Source organism: Mirounga leonina, unplaced genomic scaffold (genome assembly GCF_011800145.1).
Source record: "Mirounga leonina isolate KUSES-001 unplaced genomic scaffold, KU_Mleo_1.0 Mir_115, whole genome shotgun sequence".
Classification (NCBI taxonomy): Eukaryota; Metazoa; Chordata; class Mammalia; order Carnivora; family Phocidae; genus Mirounga; species Mirounga leonina.
In genome coordinates, this window is record NW_023270268.1 from 92,737,167 (window position 1) to 92,757,779 (window position 20,613).

General features: G+C 36.2%; 1 pseudogene; it reads right to left on the reverse strand.

The window, feature by feature from the left end:
• Positions 1 to 15,149: 15,149 nt before the first annotated feature.
• Positions 15,150 to 19,251, reverse strand: LOC118000928 (annotated as a pseudogene).
• Positions 19,252 to 20,613: the final 1,362 nt, after the last annotated feature.

Genomic DNA, 20,613 nt, shown 5'->3' on the forward strand with positions numbered 1-20,613 from the left:
TTATTTCTATTAATTTATTACCTGCATATTATGTAAAAATCAATTAATGTGAAAACATTCATAACAGAAAGCGGCAATCTTCTGTTCCATTCTCCCAATCTCATTGGCTCCTTCCCAGAGGCAGTCACTTTCAATTCTTGAGGCTGTTTCTTTTGGTATTTTAATACACATTTTTGTACACACACTTGTAATTCTGTTTCTTAAACTATAAAATTGAGACATTTATTAGCTTTCTTTTATTAGAGCTGAGGAATCAATTCTCTTTTTTTCTTCCCATCTTTCTACTATAGTCATATCATATTTTATTGTTAAATACAAAATCTGTTCTTCATTTGGTGAAATAAAGAATATATACAAGGAAAAATACATCTAGGAACAGAATAGTAAAACTTTTGAAAAATTATGGCTAAATCAATCCCTAAACTCTTGATTAAGATAAGAGTCATTACCTTCAAAGGAAAAATAACCAAATGAGTAATTGACATCTAAACATATAGGGTGAAAGCCAAAAGACAGTGTGATGACAACCTCAAAATTTTAAAATTAAATGGGTACCAACTTAGAATTTTATAGCAAAATTATCCTAAAAGGATTCTTTAGTATCCCTTTATACAAAATTATCCTTCAAGGTAGGAGGCAAAAGAGAAGCATTTGCAAGGAAGTGGGGGAATTATCTGAGAGAGTTTTCTACCTCACCATAGTAAAAGAAATGCAAAAGAGAACATAAAAATTTGTGATATGCAGCTAAAACTATACTTAGAGGAAGTTTAGAGCTTTAAATGTATATATTAAAAACAAAAACCTGAAAAGTAAATTAATTAAATATATATTTCAAGTAGGTAAAGGAGAACTGATGTAAACTCAAAAATTATAGAAGGAAGGAAGTAATAAACATAAGTATTAGGTGATTTTATGATAAATATAAAATATAGAGAATCAAAGTAAAAAATATTTTTTAAAAAAGAGTAGTAAAATTGGTAAACTCTAGTAAGAATATAGAAAAATAAAAATGATGACATAAATTAACAGTTTCTGAAATGAAAAAGGGGATATCACTACAGATGTTACAGGTACTTTTAAAATTTATATATTAAGAATAACTTTAGCTAATACACTTGTCAATATAGATGAAGTTGGCAAATATCTTCAAAAACAAAAATTAGCAAAAGTGATACAAGAAGAAATTAAAAAAAAACTGGATGTGCCCTGTCTATATTTTTTAAAAGATTGAAATCAAAGAAATATATATATAGAAATCCCAACAGAATCTAAAAGAATCTATAGACCATTAGATTTAATCAGTGAATGTAACATATTAATGTTAAATCATTTTGTCTACCTGTTTATTTAGTGCCTTGTCTATGTAGAATACTTTTTGAGTATTAACATGCTCATTTTGTATACAAGTGTGTATAAAAATATTTATACTTTGTGCTTATGCTCATATGTCCACATACCAATGAGCATAAATCCATTTATAATCTCATCACACAAAGTGTATGAATAAGTGCATTACCCAAAGTTCTCCCTATTGGGAAGCTTTCCCCTAACTCATATCTTTCAAAGCTACCCTTATGTAGGACTATAATGTAGCTGCTATCTATTTTTGGCTTGCACAGTCATCCCAAACCAATTCATCTATATGTGACCTAACTATGAACTGAGGGAGAATGCTGATCCAATAGTGGTGGATGGCATGGGGATTGAGGTAATGTATTCATGCACCTTGCTGTGTCTTCCTAACCTGCTCATGCTCACTTACAGTCATACCACTTCTATTTTACAATGAACCTATCCAACTTATGATTTGGTGGGTCTCATGGAACCTGGTTTATGATGAGCAAATATGTTACCCCATGGTCATGTATTTCAACTCTACCATGGCCCAGTAGCACACCACGAGCTATCTTTTCAAATGTGTGTATTTCTCCACTTCAAATGGCACAGCCTTGTTTCAGAGCACTGAAACGTGTACGTTATGGTTTTCCCATTGAAGTTGCCACAGATTCCACAAGGCATCTTTTTCTACTAAGAGTTCTAAGATAGCCCCCAAGAATACTAATGGTGGATATATTAGTTTTCTATTGCTGTGCAAGAAATTACCACAAACTTAGCAGGTGGTGCTAAGTGCCAAGAAGTACAAATTTATTATCCCTTGGTTTCTGTAGGTCAGAAGTTTGGGCTCAAGATAGCAGAGTTCTCTGTTCAGGGTCTTTCAGGTTGAGATTAAGGTGTAGGCCAGGGTTGTGGTCTCATCTGGAGCTCAGGATTCTCTTCCATGATTATTCAGGTTATTGGTAGAACTCAGTTCCTTGGAGAAATAGGCTGAGATACATGGTAATCACAGAGCATAACCAAGAAGCTGCTTGGTGTGCTGGTTTTTATGATCCAAGAGTCAGAGCTGCACACATCATAGCCTGAACCTGCTTTAGAACACTTTTTTGCTCTAGGCCTCACTGAAACGGACAAATTTTCAGGTCACTCTGTATAATAGGTTGATGCAGTATTCCCAGGTATGTAATATGTTGCCTGAAGGACCCCCGAAGTTTATCCCTTCCTTATCCCCCTTATCCCTATTAGGGGCACTTGGGTGGCTCAGTCGGTTAAGCGTCTGTAGTAGGAGGTACCAGATACAGTAATTTGTTGTTCCTTTGAAGTAAATGGCCCAGTATTCCCTATACCACTGGACATCAAAAACATTTATGGATGTGGTTGGTTCCTGATTCTTTGTTATGTCCTACTCTTTGGCATTCACAAGTTTTATCATGTCTCCATTGCACTAGCAATTTCTCTCAATTATCCTCTCTGATTAGATGCTGTAATCTCATATGATATCATTGATATTATAAACCAGTATAGCGTTCTGAATGATGTCGTCAGTCCAGAGCTCTTTAGACTATCTTATGACATGTATATTCTTGTCTATTCCAAGTGAATTCAAACTGTTTCTGATCTTCATTTTTGAAAATAGAAATATAAAATAATGCATTCACCAGGTCAATGGCTACATATCATGTACCTGAAGCCATGTTAATCTTTTGTAGCAAAGATTCCACAGTGGGCACAGCAGCTGCACATTGAGCTACTTAGTTGAGTTTGTGGTAATACACTGTCATTTTCCCTGATCCATTTAGATTCTTCAGGAGTCAAATTGATAAATTAAATGTAGATATTAGGGGCGCCTGGGTGGCTCAGTCGGTTAAGCGTCTGCCTTCGGCTCAGATCATGATCTCAGGGTGCTGGGATCGAACCCCACATCGGGCTCCCTGCTCGGTGGGGAGCCTGCCTTCTCCCTCTGCCTGCCGCTCCCCCTTCTTGTACTTGCTCTCTCTCTCTGACAAATAAATTAGTAAAATCTTTAAAAAAAAATAAATGCAGATATTAGAGAAACACACTTTCTTCCTTCTAGGTTTCAAATTTAAACATTAATTTCTGCCATTTCCCTCTCACCTCAAGGGTTTTGATATTGTTTACCTAACTAAATGGCTATAAGTCCCTTTGGAGAAAGATGGGGGGAATAATTACCATATATTTTTCCAAAGGAAAAACACATATATTTTTTTCCTTGGCATCTGGCTTCTCCTTTAGTCAGTGTATCCTGGGTCTGAAAACTGGCTTACATCCAAAAACTGGACAAGGAGTCAAAAAAATGTTATTTAGGTGACTGCTCTCAGCCTCCCTTGATTTCTTTGATTATATAGGATGAGTAGTTCCCTTGGCTGCCTATCTATTTTGCTCCTAGGAATGTTACATTCTATTTAAAAAATTTCCATAATTCTCTGTGGTTCAGGCCAGTTGGCTGTCCCTCCAACCTCATGAAAAATATATACACCTGGTTTCTGATGATTAAACCCTACCACCTGACCTCTGTTGTTTTGGGGTCCTATAATCACTCTTTTTTATTTTTTAAATTTTTTTATTATGTTCAGTTAGCCAGTGTATAGTACATTAGTTTTTGATGTAGTGTTCAGCAATTCATTAGTTGCATATAACACCCAATGCTCATCACAGCACCTGCCCTCCTTAATACCCATCACCCGGTTACCCCCGTCCCCCCACACCGCCCCTTTTGTAATCCTCAGTTTGTTTCCCAGAGTCCAGAGTCTCTCATGTTTTGTCTCCCTCTCTGATTTCTTCCCATTCAGGTTTCCCTCTTGACATCAGTAAGCCCATATTGTAATTGCAACTCCAGTCATCAGTTATGGTTTATAGAGAGCCAAAACTGAATATGTTAGTGATCTTGGTGTCCTCTTTACCAGCACAATTTGTATTGCTTGGGTAAATGGTAGACCTGCTTAGGATAATAGTTCAACCCTTGGGCTCTACTACTCTTATGATTAAATTCTGGATATGTTCTCATCTCTTTCTCAGCCATCCTGCTGTTTTTGTTGTTTTTTTACTACCAAGGAGGCGCTTTTACTGTCTCACTTAGCTTTTAGCTGTGATTAATCACTCAGCTTTTCATTCTCTTCATTTGAACTTAGCTACATTCACTTAATTCCACAGTTCTTATAGTTACTGTGTCCCACATATTTCTTAAATACCTGATATGTTATACCATTAGTGAATTCATTCCATCAGCATACCATCCCAGTTCATGATATATAAGTGTTTTAACAATTGCTCTGCTATCTTGTTATGGGGCTCAGTATTCTACTTCAAGGAGTTAATGGTTTCTCGTTACCAGCAGGGTGATAGGTAGGCAATCCACATCCAAAATCCCATTCCAGAGTTTACTCTCTTGGGCCACTCCTGGCACCAATTGTCAGACTGTGTTTTTAAGGAAGCACATACTGTGATGGAGATTAGTATGCAGCAGATTTCTTAGGAATATTTTGGGCGTAACACCTGAGGAATGGAAGGGCTGGATGCAGAATTAGACAAAAGGAGAAAATGAACTAAAATGTAGTCTCGATGGAGAACTCAAGTAGTACTATGAGGATCTTTGAAACTGAGATGACTCTTCAGTATTTTCTCAGTTTGAGCAAGAGTCAGACATGTATGCCCTCACAATGGTCAGTTGTTAGATGTGGGCTACACTTAGGTAAGGGGCATGGCCTTGGGTGAGTTTTGTCTCTCCACTTAAGGCAATCCCCAAAGGGGAGTGAAAAGTAAAGACTTTTCTCCAGGAAAGACTTTCCCCTCCACTAAAAGGGGGTCCCAGCCGGACCTCACATATTTACCACATATAGAAATGATAAAGGACAAGAATACTCAAGACAATCATGAAAAACTAAGCTTACAGATGTATAGTCGGATATTAAAACCTATTTTACAGCTATAATAATTAAATGATTATAGTATTGGTGTAAGAATAGATAAACAGACCACTGAAACAGAATAAAGGGTCTAGAAATCAACCCACACATATATGAGCACTTGACTTATGATGACAAAATTGGCATTATAATGAGTTTGTGAAAGTATATCTTTTCAAAAATGATGTTGAACTAATTAGATATCCATATAGAAGAAATGAATCTTGACATCCATACTCATACCATATAAAATATTCAATTCCAGATGGAATATGAAGAGCTGAATATAGAGGCTAAAAATTAAAGTGCTTAAGAGAAAAAAGAACAGGAGAGTATGTATCTTCATCAGTTGAGAGAGGCAAAAATCACTAATCATAAAAAAAAAATTTGATTAATTGGGCTATTAAAATTAAGATAATTTTATCAAAACACACCAAAATACCTTAAGAAATTATAAAGCAAGCTATATAATGGAAGATATTTGTTATAAGTATATGATTAAACAACACACATCCAAAAAAGAACCCAGGCAGACCTATGTGAAAAAAATTTAAATGGATCAAAAAATGGATAAATATCTTAAATAGGCACTTTATAAAAGGTGATTTCCAAATGGTAAATTAATATATGAAAAGATGTTCAACCTCACCTCCCAACTGGGTACTGTAAATTAAAATTTACAATGATGTACTTCAACACACTTAGCCTGGATTACTAAAATTAAAAAGAAAATTAACAAATTAAAACATGTGAAGGTAAGAATATAGAATAGCTGGTACACTCATATTCCTTGTGAGTGTTAATTGATACAACTACTTTGGAAAACTGGTAACATCTCCTAAAGCTGAACATATGTATACCCTATGACACAGTATGACACAGTAATTGAATTCCTAAGCATATTCAAAACAGAAATGTGTATGCCCACCAAAAGATGTATACAAGAACTTCACAGCAATATTGGTAATAAACCCAAATTGGAAACAACCTCAATGGCATAAAAGGAATAAGATGAATAAATAAGCAGAGGTATATTCATATAATAGATAATTATAATTATCAATGACAGCCCAAAAACTATTACTGTAGATATATAAATTTAGATAAACTCAATATTGAGTGGTAAAGAAGAAAGACACAAAAGAAAACATACTGTGGGGAATAGTGTGCATATGTGTGTATCTATTTCAAAAGCAGGAAACTTGATATATGATATTATATATCACAATATTTGTTTTGTGTGGGAATATAGTAGTTCTCTGGGTAGAAGTAGAAGATACTTCTAGAGGGTTGGAAATATTATCTATCTTGGTTTGGTACTGATTACACAGATGTGAAATTTCATTGAGCTATATAATATGACTTTATATATTGTGTTTTATGCTTGTTATACTTCAATTAGTATAATTTACAAAAAAAAAATTAGGAAGGACCCCCCACACACATGAAATAACTACCATTACATCAAAATGGTATGGTGCTAGTTGTGGTCCCAGTAAGGAATCAAAGAAAAAAAAATACACTCCCTCACTGCTAGTATTTAATATTTTTCTGGAAGCTCTATATGATGCAATAAGTTAAGAAAAATAAATTAGGCATATACTTATATGATGTCAAAATTATCATTATATGTAAGTGACATATTTTTTTTTTTAAGATTTTATTTATTTATTTGACAGAGACAGAGACAGCAAGAGCAGGAACACAAGCAGGGGGAGTGGGAGAGGGAGAAGCAGACTCCCCACTGAGCAGGGAGCCCGATGCGGGGCTCGATCCCAGGACCCTGGGATCACGACCTGAGCCAAAGGCAGACGCTTAACGACTGAGCCACCCAGGCGCCCTGTAAGTGACATATTTGATAATCTGAAAAAATAAGAGAAAGTATAAATGATTACATTTAACATAGTGGTAGAAAGGTTGGCTTGTTTAAAAAATATATATGTACATAGACACCATTGCTATTTAGTGACATTATTAGAAAATAAAATTTCAAAAAATCACATTAACTATGTGATTAACTGTGTGTAACTAACTATAACTATGAGATCCTGTTTATGCTTGTTATTATTATAGTGTTCCCTTTCATTATTAAAGTCTACTGGTTTGAATAATAAATTATATGGTCATCTTACTAATAAGCAGTAATAAGTATAAAATATGTACAATAATCCTAATAAGAAATGTAAGGTAAGTGCAAAATAACCCCACTAAATATAATGAATATATGAAACAAATACCACGACTTACTTAATACTAAAAATATTAATTCTCCAGATAGCACAATTTATAATATGATATAATTCCAGTCAAAATATCAATGAATGTTTTTGAAAAGTTTTAAAGATGTTTCTAAAGGTCATCTTGGAAAATTAATGATTCTAACATCCCACAAATTCTGAAAATAAAAGAATAATGAGAAGTGGTTTGTACTGGTTAATAATAAAATGCATTAGAATGCCAAAGTCATTAAAATAGTTTGGTATGAAGAACTGACTGATTAATTGTACCAAGTAGAAAGCATAAGGGTAGATCCAACCACATTTATATACAGATTATGACACAGTTCACATGAAGCCAATATAGGAAGTAAGATATATTTGGGGGAATGATGCATTCTAGATGATTAAATAGTTAAAAAAAAGAACCAACCACAAAATGCCCAGACGAAAAGGAAAGCTGGAATTCAGATCGATATTTTCCATAAATAACAATGAAAATTGATACATACTATAAAGTTATTATCAATATTAAAACACAAAATTTAAAATGATCAAATTTGTGTAATGTTTAATAATTACTACAATTACTACATAAATGAAAGATTTTAATAATTAGTAACAAAATGGATGAATACACTAATAAAAATAGCCAAAATATGTTGCTATGGACTATTTGTGTCCTCACAAAATTCATATGTTTGAAATCCTAATCTCCACTGTGATGGTGTTCAGAGATGGGGTCTTCAGGAGGTAACTAGGTCATGAAAGGGGAGCCCTCATGATGGCATTAGTGGCTTATAAGGAGAGACACAAGGAACTTGCTTCCTCTCTTTGCTCTCTGCCATAAGAATACAAGGAAAAGGCAACCATTTACAAATCAGGAAGACGGCCTTCACCAAGAACCCCACCATGCTGGCATCCTGATCTGAGATTTCCCAGCCTCTAGAACTGTGAGAAACAAATTTCTGTTATTTAGGGCACCGAGTGTGTGGTACTTGTTATAGCAGCCTGGACTGACTAAGACATATATGAGCAGATGATTAACAATGACAGCAATCATTAGTCATTAATAATGAGAAAAATCGCTAGCTAAATAGTCCCTCACAAAAATCAAAGAGATGTCCATTAAGAAAATGAGACTCTCTAGTTAGTCCATCCTCTTTAACCCTTAATGGCTTAATCCATTAATTTATGCAGTTGCTCTAGGACTTTTTTGGTTTTTGGAATGAGTTAAAAAAAATTTTTTTTAGCAGATCAATTAATTACTACACTTGCTACCATTTTTTTGTAATTACTACCAGAGGATAGATTTTGTATTTTTGAGGACTAAAGAGTAACATTCAGAATGATGATACCTAGTATTGGTAAGGTATTTTTTTTTTTTAAAGATTTTATTTATTTATTTGATGGAGAGAGACACAGTGAGAGAGGAGCACAGGCAGGGGGAGTGGAGGGGGAGAGGCAGGCTTCCCGCCGAGCGGGGAGCCCGATGCAGGGCTTGATCCCAGAACGCTGGGATCATGACCTGAGCCGAAGGCAGGCGCTTAAGGACTGAGCCACCCAGGCGCCCCTGGTAAGGTATTTTTATAAAAACACTTTAATAACTATAATTTCATTTTATTCTCATGTGCATTTTATTATAAACCTATGTACAGATTCATACTTTCTTTCTGACCACACAATAAAACTAAACCAAAATAGAATATTATGGCCATTTCTTAATTTTTAAATTTTAGTTTAGTTGTAAAATACTATATTTAAAAAGATATATAGATATATTAACATTAGGAAGCCATAAATGCAGGCGAAAATAATTATGCTTAGTGGAAACTAGAATAATTTCTCAGAATATATAACAATATTGAACTTCATACCTCTAACAATATAGGCTTGAAATATATGAAGCAAAAAAGCAAAGAATTTCGAAGAGAGATTGACAAATTTTTTATCTAAACAAAAAGTTTAGTGTAAACTTTTAACAATTGCATCTCAGAATCTGGTGAGTCATGCAAGAAGAAACTTACTGAAGATGCAGAAAAATTGAACAACACAATGAGTAAGCTTAATACAATTGATTTTTATAAAAACTGCATCTCAAAAATAGAGAATAAGCATTATTTTTAAGCACATATAAAACTGACCACATATTAGGCCATAAAGGAACTTAATAAATACAGAGTAGGGGCGTCTGGGTGGCTCAGATGGTTAAATGTCTGCCTTCGGCTCAGGTCATGATTTCAGGGTCCTGGGATCAAGCCCCACGTCGGGCTCCTGGCTTAGCAGGGAGCCTGCTTCTCCCTCTCCCTCTGCCTCCCCCCTGCTCATGCTCGCTCTCTCTCTGTATCTCTGTGTCTCAAATGAATAAATAAAATCTTAAAATAAATAAATAAATAAATACAGTGTAAACAATATAATGTATTTAATAAATGCAAAATAAACAATATCCATTTATCAAAAGGAGCTTTTAATAAATACAAAATAAACAATATCAATATCAGTCCAAATTCCTTAGAAATATGCATTATGATTAGAAATAGCAATCTAAGTTGGTCTATAAAATCTGATAAATTTGGAGTCTAAAGACATACTTTTACATAGTTTATGAATCAAATAGGAAATCCTAATGAAAATAACAAAATATTTAGAAGTGATCATCAGACTTTCAGGATGAAGCTTCAGTTTAGAAGATACATATAGCCTTAAATCCATTTGTTAGCAAATAATTATAAAAAGAATAACGAAGTTTAAGACTTCTGCTTTAGGTCAGGAAAAGTGAATCTGGATCTGACCTCTTACCTTAAATAATTACAAAACTGAACAAAATATATGAGACAATGATTTTCAAACATTGGGTAAGAGGCAACGCATAAAATAGTTAGATCTGAGAAAAGAGAATCAAATATGGTGAGCTGTATAATTACCTCTAATTTCATAATGATAATTTCCAGGATGAAGCATAGGGAGAGGGAAGTCAAATTAGGTCCAGTGGTTTATAAGACAGAATTCAGATGTTGGGAGGCCAAAGTGCTAAAATTCATAGGGAAGAATACTAGAGAAAAGACAATTGCACAGGGAAAGAGAGGTCCAGAGATTTGCAAAGGATTCTCCCAGAGTCTTCAATGAGTACTAATTGGTGCATGTGGGTGAGGAAACTAACAAAGTTGGGGGGAAATCCCATTAGAAAGGATCATGTGGAACAATCCTCACACAGGGCCAGGAATAATTGTTCTGATCAGTCAGAGCCCTGGTACAAAAGCTGTCTGGATTTACCTAACAAATCCTAAAAACAAGATTTGAAAGGACCAAATTGTTTCCAACTAACTGCATAATAAAAAAATGCCCAAAAGTATTTAAAGAAATGAAAAAAAATCGATACTCAAATTATAAACTTGACAAAGTCTGGCATTGAATCAAAAATTACCAGGCATGGGGGCACCTGGGTGGCTCAGTCATTAAGCGTCTGCCTTCCGCTCGGGTCATGATCCCGGGGTCCTGGGATTGAGCCCCGCATTGGGCTCCCTGCTCAGCAGGAAGCCTACTTCTCCCTCTCCCCTTGCTTGTGTTCCCTCTCTTGCTGTCTCTCTCTCTGTCAAACAAATAAAATCTTTAACAACAACAACAACAAAATTACCAGGCATGAAAAAAGAGCAGAAAAATAAAAACAATAATGAGGATAAAAAGTAATCAATAGAAATAGAAACAGAAATAATAAATATGGGAGAATTAGAAGATAAGAATATTAAATATGTGTTATAAATATTTACCATATGCTCAATATAAAGAGGAAAGCATGAGGTTGTTAAAGAGAAATATGGAATTGACTAAATGAATGGATAAAGAAGATGTCATATATGCATATACAATGGAATATTACTAAGCTATCAAAAAAGAAATCTTACCATTTATAACGACATGGATGGAACTAGAGAGTGTTATACTAAGTGAAATAAGTCAGTCAGAGAAAGACAAATACCATATGATTTCACTCATATGTGGAATTAAAGAAACAAAACAGATGAACATGGGGGAAGGGAAGAAAAAATAACGTAAAATAAAAACAGAGAGGGAGGCAAACCATAACAGACTCTTAACTATAAGGAACAAATGAGGGTTGCTGGAAGGGAAGTGGGTTGGGGGGATGGGGTAATTGAGTGCTGGGCATTAAGGAGGGCACTTGATGTTATGAACACTGGGTGTTTTAAGCAACTGATGAATCACTAGGTTCTACCCCTGAAACTAATAATACACTGTATCTTAACTAAATTGAATTTAAATTTTTAAAAAAGAGAGAAATGGAAGACACAAAATGGCCCAAATCAAGCTTCCAGAGATAATTTAGTCTTGTATAAGATGAAAAATACATAAGATGGGTTTAATGGTAGAATAGACATAGTAGAAGAAAAAAATAATAATCCTGAAGAAATGCAATAGAAACTATCCAAAATGAAATACAGAGAGAAAAAAGATTTTTTTAAGAAGGATCAGTGTGGCAGTGAGAAAACACTAAACATTCTAATATGTGTAATTGGAGTCCCAGAAAGATAAAAGGGTAGGAAAGATGAAGGTATTTAAAGAAATACCGACCAATATTTTCCAATTTTGATAAAACTCTAAAGCCATAGACCCAAGAAACCCAATAGACTTCCATCAGAAGAAATCTATACCAAGGTGCATTATAACACAGTTGCATTAAAACAAAGTGATTACTGAGAAAATCTTCAAAACCAGATGTAGGAAAAAGTCCTATTTTACCCTAAAGGGAAAAAAAAAAAGAATGATGGCACATTTCTTCCCAGAAACAATGTAAATCAGAGAAGAGTGGAATACTCTAACCAAGTAAAATTATCTTTCATAAACAAAGGTGAAATAATTTTAAGATATAGAAAAACTTAGCATATAATCACCAGTAGACTACCACTATACTACTCACCATTATGACTATAAGAAATGTTAAAGAGAATCCCTTAGTGAGAAGAAAAATGACTGATGCAAATTTGGATGTACTTAAAGAATGAAAAGCATGAGAAATGGAAAATGTGTTGGTAAATATATTTTTCTTATTTTGTAAATTCCTTTAAAAATTATTAACATTTTAGGGCGCCTGGGTGGCTCAGTCGTTAAGCGTCTGCCTTCGGCTCAGGTCATGATCCCAGGGTCCTGGGATCGAGCCCCGCATCAGGCTCCCTGCACAGCGGGAAGCCTGCTTCTCCCTCTCCCACTCCCCCCCTTGTGTCCCCTCTCTTGCTGTGTCTCTCGCTGTCAAATAAATAAAATATTAAAAAAAAAACTTTATAAAAAAATTATTAACATTTTAAAGAAAAATAATAAAAATATGTTGTGGGTTTTTAACATAAGTAAAATGAAAATGTCTGACAATAGTACGAAAGTCCAGCATGCCCCACTAACTGATAGAATAATAGAAAGAAAATTAGTAAGGTATAGAAGACATGAGCAGTGCAATTAAGTATTTTGATGTGATTTATATTTATAAAGCAGTCACCCAACAACATTCTTTTTAAATGTACACAAAACAATTAATAGGATACACCATATTCTAGGCCATAAAACAAATACCAATAAATTCTTTAAATTTCAGATAAAATGAATTATTTACTCTGACCACAATGGAATTAAGTTAGAAATCAATAAGAGAAAGATGTCTAGAAAATCCTCCAGTATTTAGAATCCAGTCAACATACTACTACGTAATCTGCAGGTCAAAAAAATATCACAAAGGAAATTAGAAAATATTTTTAAATTATGGATAGTGAAAACACAGCATATAAATATTTGGAGATGCAGCTAAAGAAGGGCTTAAAGGGAATTTTATAATATTGAAAATTAAGGGTCAGTAAATCTATAATCAATGATTTATGCTTCCATCTTAAGAAACTAGACAATTAAACCAAATGTAATCATTATGAAGTATATAATTAAATAAAAGCAGAAACTAATGAAATACCAATCAAACAAAACAGTAAACACTGAGGAAACCAAAGTGGTTTCTTGGAGAAGATCAATTAAATTGATAATCATCTAAATAGATGGATTAGAAAAGATAGAGGAAAAATAATAAACCAGTATCAAGAATGAGAGAGCTAAATTCTACCCCTGAAACTAATAGTACACTATATGTTAACTAACTTAACTTTAAATAAAATTAAATTAAAAGAATGAGAGAGCTAATACAAATCCCATAAACACTGAAAAGATAATAACTAAATGTAGTAAACATATGTTTATAAATTTGACAATATGAACTATATATTAATATCCCTCATGGCCATCAACACAAAGTATTAACAAAATTTTAGCAAATATAATCCACAAAATATACAAGCTAATATATCTTCGCTAAGTATAACTTATACCTGAAAGATAAAGTTGTCTTGGCACTCTAAAATCAACCAGTATATTATTCACCAAATTAAACTATGAAAAAAGGAAAATCATATGAGCAGTTTACTAGATGCAGGTAAATCATTTAATAAAATTAAACATTCATTTTTGATTAAAAAAAAATTCACTGCAAACAGGAAACAAAAGGAAACTTCTTCCACCAGATAAAAAAGCATACATGTAAAATTTACAACTAGCATCATATTAATGGTGAAAGTTGAATGTGTTCCCCCAATATCAGGGACAGCGAAGATGACTGCTCTCATCACTTCCATTGAACATTGTTCTGGAGGTTGGAGCCAATTCAATAAGACAAAAAAATATAATATTAAATTGATAAAGTAAAATAAGCAGTACAATAAAAATAAAATACACCCAGATTTTAGAGGGAGATTAAAACTATTGTTACTTGCAGACAACATAGTCCTCCACATAGAAAAGTCTAAGTAATGGATCCAAAAGCTTCTAGAATTAGTAAAGTTGTAGGATAAAAGTTTATCAGACCAAAAACGATTATGTACAGTAGCAACAAACAATTGTAAATTGAAATTGAAAAAAATATCACTTAAAATATTATAAGTATATGAAATAAAGACTACTTTAACAAGCTATGTGCAAAACCTATAAACTGAAATTTATAAAATATTGCTGAAAATAAAGTGACTTAAATAAATGGAGAGACATACCATCATCATGGTTTGGAATACTCAATATTAAGATGTCAGTTCTTTCCAACTCTATCTATTGAGTCCATGAAAAATCCTAGAAATTGTTTTATTCTGTAAAAATTGATAAGCTGATTCTAAAAGCTATATGGAAAATCAGAGACTTCTAATATCCAGAACAATTTTGAAAATTATGAGCAAATATGAAAAAGTTACAGTATTTTATTCAAGACTGAAGGAACTACTATAGTTATCTAGACATCATGGCATTAGCATAAATGAATATTAGGTCACTGGAACAGCATAGAGAATCCAAAATAGACTCTAACATATACAGTCATTTGATTTTTTTAAACTGTAAGATATTTTATTTATAGAAAAAAAAAGCTTCTTTTAGAAGAAAACAACCCAGCCAACACCCAGATCTGAAAGATCTATGTAAACCAGCAGAAGGAACTGACTTCACTGACGGCACCCACAGCAACTAACTCCTGGTTGGAAAGAGATGAAGCACAGTTGGTAGGTTCTGGAAGATGCACTGCTTGAAGAAAGGCTACCGCCCCCCCCTCCCATCCCTAACCCTGTGAAGAAGAGGGAGGGCCACAGTCCTAGCAGGGAGCTACCAGCCTCTGCTTCCAGATACATGCCCAAATCCACTCTGGGGAGACCTGTTGAGCATCAGGGTTCTTGTCCCTGCAACCCAGTACATATGTGGCTGAGGCAATGTCAGATTCCTGCACCAGGTTCCCATCAAATGCCACAAAGGAGCAGCTGAAGTCTGGTGTGGAGGGTAGCAAGTAGAGCTGCACCATGGTGAAGATGTCCAGCAGCACCTTTGCTTGGCACAGGGTGTCATCGGGAGCCTTCTGCTTTTCTCCCGTTTTCACAGGGGAAGGTTTTGCTGTCAGCTTGTTGCAGCCTTTGCTGTTGAGGCTACTCAGCCTCCCTCCTGCCTTCTTGGCACTGTGGAGGGCTGCTTTGGGGAGCCTTGCAAGACCCAGCAGCCCCTGAAATACCCTTATTCTCTCCACTGCTACCCCCTGTAGTGGAATTCCCCTCCTTTCCAGTTGCCACAGTGAATTCCACCCTCTCCTTGACAGCTGGTATAGTTCCTTGAGTTGGGGCAAGTTAGTGGCAGATTTCCAATCCTTATCGTCAAGGATCTGGGTACCATGAGGGAATCAGATGGAGATGCCATCAGCTCTGTGAGCCTCAGATTTGGAGGACTCAGCCCCTGTGTCTTCCATGTGGCAGCTTTTTTTGAATCTGGGACAATAATGAAGTCAGGATAGCAGATCTTGTAGATTTTCAGCCAGTTAGGTATCTTGCTGGGATCCTTGTGGATCTTCACCACATCCAGTTCCTTCTGCATGTGGGCAAGCATCATGTCATCATGGCCTCATGCACACTTGATGACTGTGCATCACTTCTGGCTGCTTGGGTCATAGCGGCCCATGAGGAAGATGGACATCATGGCACCTTTGCTCCCATGCCCATAGAAGACCTCAAAGCCCATGGGTCAGCTGTGTTACCCATGGCTCACTCATTCAAATAGTCTTCCTTCACTTTTAGCCAGTGCTGCTTTCCAGGCTCATATGTATCCTTCACATCCTTCAGCTCTAGCCCTTCCAACTCTTCTCAGATCACCAAGTTTATCATGTCAGCCAAGTCTAAAGCTTTAGTGACTTGCTCCATTTCTGAGAACATGATCTGGTTGGGAATTTCAACCATGTTATGAAGAAACTTCCACTGCTCACACAGGCCTGTCCATCAAGCTGACATGAAAGTAGATATAATCAAAAACGAAGAGGCAGACATTAACATCCTGGAAGGCAGCTTTCTGGTGCACTCTCCAAGTCCCAAAGGGCAGTGGTTTGGCTGTCTAGTGTCATTCAGGAACACCTCAGAGTCCAATATCATGCCGTGGCTCCCGCAGAAAGGCTGGGGGATATAGTCCTTAAAGTGGGCCACCTTGGGGAGCAGGACAGGCTTGAGTCTGTGACTGAAGTGGCTGAAGTGGTCCCCCTTCTTATGCACCTGAACTCGCTCCCCATGATACTTGATCTCAGAGAACATGCCATTAGGACACTTCTTCATCTGATGTTTGATGGACTTGCAGACTGCAGCCAACATGGGCTATACTGGCATCATCAGTGAAGCCTGTGCTCAGAGCTCATCTCTGACCTGGCTACTTCTCCACCTCCTGCTCTTTGCAGAGGATCTCCTCCACTAGGTCCTACAGGTTGCACAAGGCTTTGAAGTCTTCATAGACATTGGGTTCAAGGGCATCTAACATATGTTTTGTACCCAAGTTCATCTTCAGATCATGTTTGACCAACCTGATTATGCACTTAAGATCATTGGCTGGACACCTGGAGGCGATGTCCTGTAGGGCCTGTTGCTGCTCATCCTCCTTGGTGAGCTTGGAGAGCTGAAAGAGGAATTTGTCCACCTTTTGAATAGTAAGAAGGCTCTTGGCAGTTGGGGGGAAAGACTTGCTCTGCTCAAAGAAGACTCTGATTGTCTCCAACACTTCACCCTGCTCTAGGTCTGTCTCATGCCATATCATTTGGGTTGCAGTTAAGAATGTGGCTGAAAATCTTCACAATCTACTTATTATTCAAGTTGTAAACACTTTTAATAGTAGCTGGCAGCAGCAGCTTCACTGTTAGGTACACATCACTGTGGAAACTATCTCCTGCTGAACCTTTCCAAAGGAAGTCCTGGATCATCTGGGTCTTCATGTTATAGCCAGGATTTTCAGCCACCATGGCACAAAACTTCCAAAACTCACATAGCAGACAATCCTTGTGCTTGGGGTCACATTTGCTGAGGACAGACTTGCCTTAGGGGTAGGGCTTGAGCAGCCTTCCTCAGAGTTGGGCTTGACTAAAAAGTCAGAAAATTTCTGGGGATTGGTGTTGGTGACAAATGAGACATCTTTCACTGGAGATGTCACCTGGCCAGTGGCTGTTAGCTTTGCCTGGACAATAGCTTTCTTCTTTGGTGTGCTTGTTGCCTTGGAAGACAGATCTGCAATGTGCTGGCTTATCTGTTCCTTCTCATTATCTTCCAGCTCTTCCCACCTTCAGCTTTGTGTGGTCCTCCATATTTTTTGTGGTGGCCCGGGCCCACCCCAGTTTCTCAAACATGCATTTATTTTTTAAAAATTTATTTTATTTTATTATGTTAGTCACCATATAATACATCATTAGTTTTTGATGTAGTGTTCCATGATTCACTATTTTCGAATAACACCCAGTGCTTCATGCAGTACATGCCCTCCTTAATACCCATCACTGGGCTAACCCATCCCCCCCACCTCCCCTCTGAAACCCTCAGTTTGTTTCCCAGAGTCCATAGTCTCTCATGGTTCATCTCCCCCTCTGATTTCCCCCCCTTCATTTTCCCCTTCCTTCTCCTAATGTCCTCCATGCTATTCCTTAATTTCCACAAATAAGTGAAACCATAAGATAATTGTCTTTCTCTGCTTAACTTATTTCACTTAGCATAATCTCCTCCAGTCCCATCCATGTTGATGAAAAAGTTGGGTATTCATCCTTTCTGATGGCTGAGTAATATTCCATTGTATATATGGACCACATCTTCTTTATCCATTCATCTGTTGAAGGGCGTCTCAGCTCTTTCCACAATTTGGCTATTGCGGATGTTGCTGCTATGAACATTGGGGTGCATATGGCTCTTCTTTTCACTACATCTGTGTCTTTGGGGTAAATACCCAGTAGTGCAATTGCTGGGTCATAAGGTAGCTCTATTTTTAATTTTTTGAGGAATCTCCACACTGTTTTCCAAAGTGGCTGTACCAACATGCATTTAATATGATACCACTCTCATCATCCCTGGACTCTGAGAAGGGATGGGCACTACTTTGCTGATCTGGATACACTCTTCACAATCTTTTTCTTGCATTTTTTTTACAACTGGCCATGCCATGCTTGGCATAGTCCACACAGAACCATTCTTCAGCCATCTCACAGGGGCCACTGCAGAGTTCCACATGTGATCCTGGAACGAAAACAAGGCAGGTGACATGTGGTCTTAGATTACCTTCCTGAGGGGCGCCTGGGTGGCTCAGTCATTAAGCATCTGTCTTCGGCTCAGGTCATGATCCCAGGGTCCTGGGATCAAGCCCTGTTATCGGGCTCCCTGCTCAGCTGGAAGCCTGCTTCTCGCTCTCCACTCCTCCTGCTTGTGTTCCCTCTCTCACTATGTCTCTCTCTGTCAAATAAATAAATAAAATCTTTAAAAAGAAAAGAAAAGAAAAGAAAAAGATTACCTTCCTGAATGACAGAACAGGCTTTTTTTTTCTGGAGGAGGTAGTACTCATGAAGCTGATCTATTTCTTTAAAAAAAAAAAAAGATTTTATTTATTTATTTGACAGAGAGAGAGATAGCGAGAGCAGGAACACAAGCAGAGGGAGTGGGAGAGGGAGAAGCAGGCTTCCTGCCGAGCAGGGAGCCCAATGTGGGACTCAATCCCAGGACCCTGGGATCACGACCTGAGCCGAAGGCAGATGCTTAATGACTGAGCCACCCAGGTGCCCAAAGCAGATCTATTTCTGACCAATGGCTGAATTGTCTTATGTCAGGCCAATGATGCTGCTCTTGGGAAAGGCACAGTTCTTTTCAGCTGAGTGCGTGGAGGGTTGGTGGGAAGAGGATCTTGAAAGCCAGAGTGGTACAACTCATGGGATGATTGTGAGAATTAAAATGAGTCCATGGATGGGCTGAGGGGGTGGACTCGGAACTCCCTGCCTTCTCCACTCCAGTGCACACCACAGGCCTTGGACCAGGCACCCACAGGCTGCAGGCACCATGTTGGTTTGTCTCAGTTATATGATTTTGATAATGGGCTTAAGACAATTCAATGAGGAAAAGATAATTTCTCATGAATATAGATAGAAAAATGCAAAAAAAAAAAATAAGAGAGAGAGAAAACAACTCTTACCTCACAATAAATGCATTTATGTGGACCACAAATCTAAATGTAAGCTCTAAATGACATTGAGTTTGGTAAAGATTTTTAGGTGAGAGATGAAAAAGAAAGTGCTATAAAAAATAATCCATTTTCATTAAAATGAAATAATGTTTTTTAAAAGAAATTTAAGAAATCAAAAAGAAAAACCATAGACTGTGAAAACACATTTACAAAACATATTGAAAATGGACTTGTGTCTAGAATAAAGAACACTTACAATGCAGTAATAGTAAGAGAAACAATAAAATGGGCAAAATGTTTTAATAGACACTTATCCAAAGAAAATATATAGATAGAAAATAAGTACATGAGAAGATGCTTAACATCATTAGGACAATGCAAATTAAAATCACAATGAGATAACTCTACACACCCTGTAAAACAAATAAATTTGAAAAGGTTGTTGCTACCAAGTTTTAGCAAGGAATCACAGCAACAGGAATTCTCATGTAGCACTTGTGGAAGTGTTAAACAGTACTATTTTGGAAAACAGTTTGGCATTTTCATAAAAATTTAAACATGATTTCCTATATGAAATAGCCATTCCATTCGAAGGTATTTAACTAAGAGAAATAGCCAATACACCAATCTTTTTAGTTACTTTACTTGTAATAGAAACTGAAGGCAATCAAAACCCTTCAACATTGAATGGACTAACAAATTTGTATAATCTGCACAATAGTATTCAGCAATAAGAAGAACAAACTACTGTCACATGCCTCAAAATAGATGAATCCCAAAAGAGGTATGCTTAGTGAAAGAAACCAGGCCAAAAAAAAGCACATACTCTGTTTTAATTTATATGAAATTCTAGAAATGAACAATAATCTATATCAACTGGGCACATACCAGTGATTGTCTGAAGATTATGCAATAGGAAGAAAGAGTAATGGATGCATTACAAAAGAGCATGAGGAACCCCTTAGGGTGACAGAAATGTTCAATATCTTAATTATGCTGATTGTTTCACAGGTGTATAATTATGTCACAACTTATACTAATTGTAAACTTAAGATGTGTCCAACTTATTTTGTGTCAAGCATATCTCAATAAATCTATAAAATATAATAACC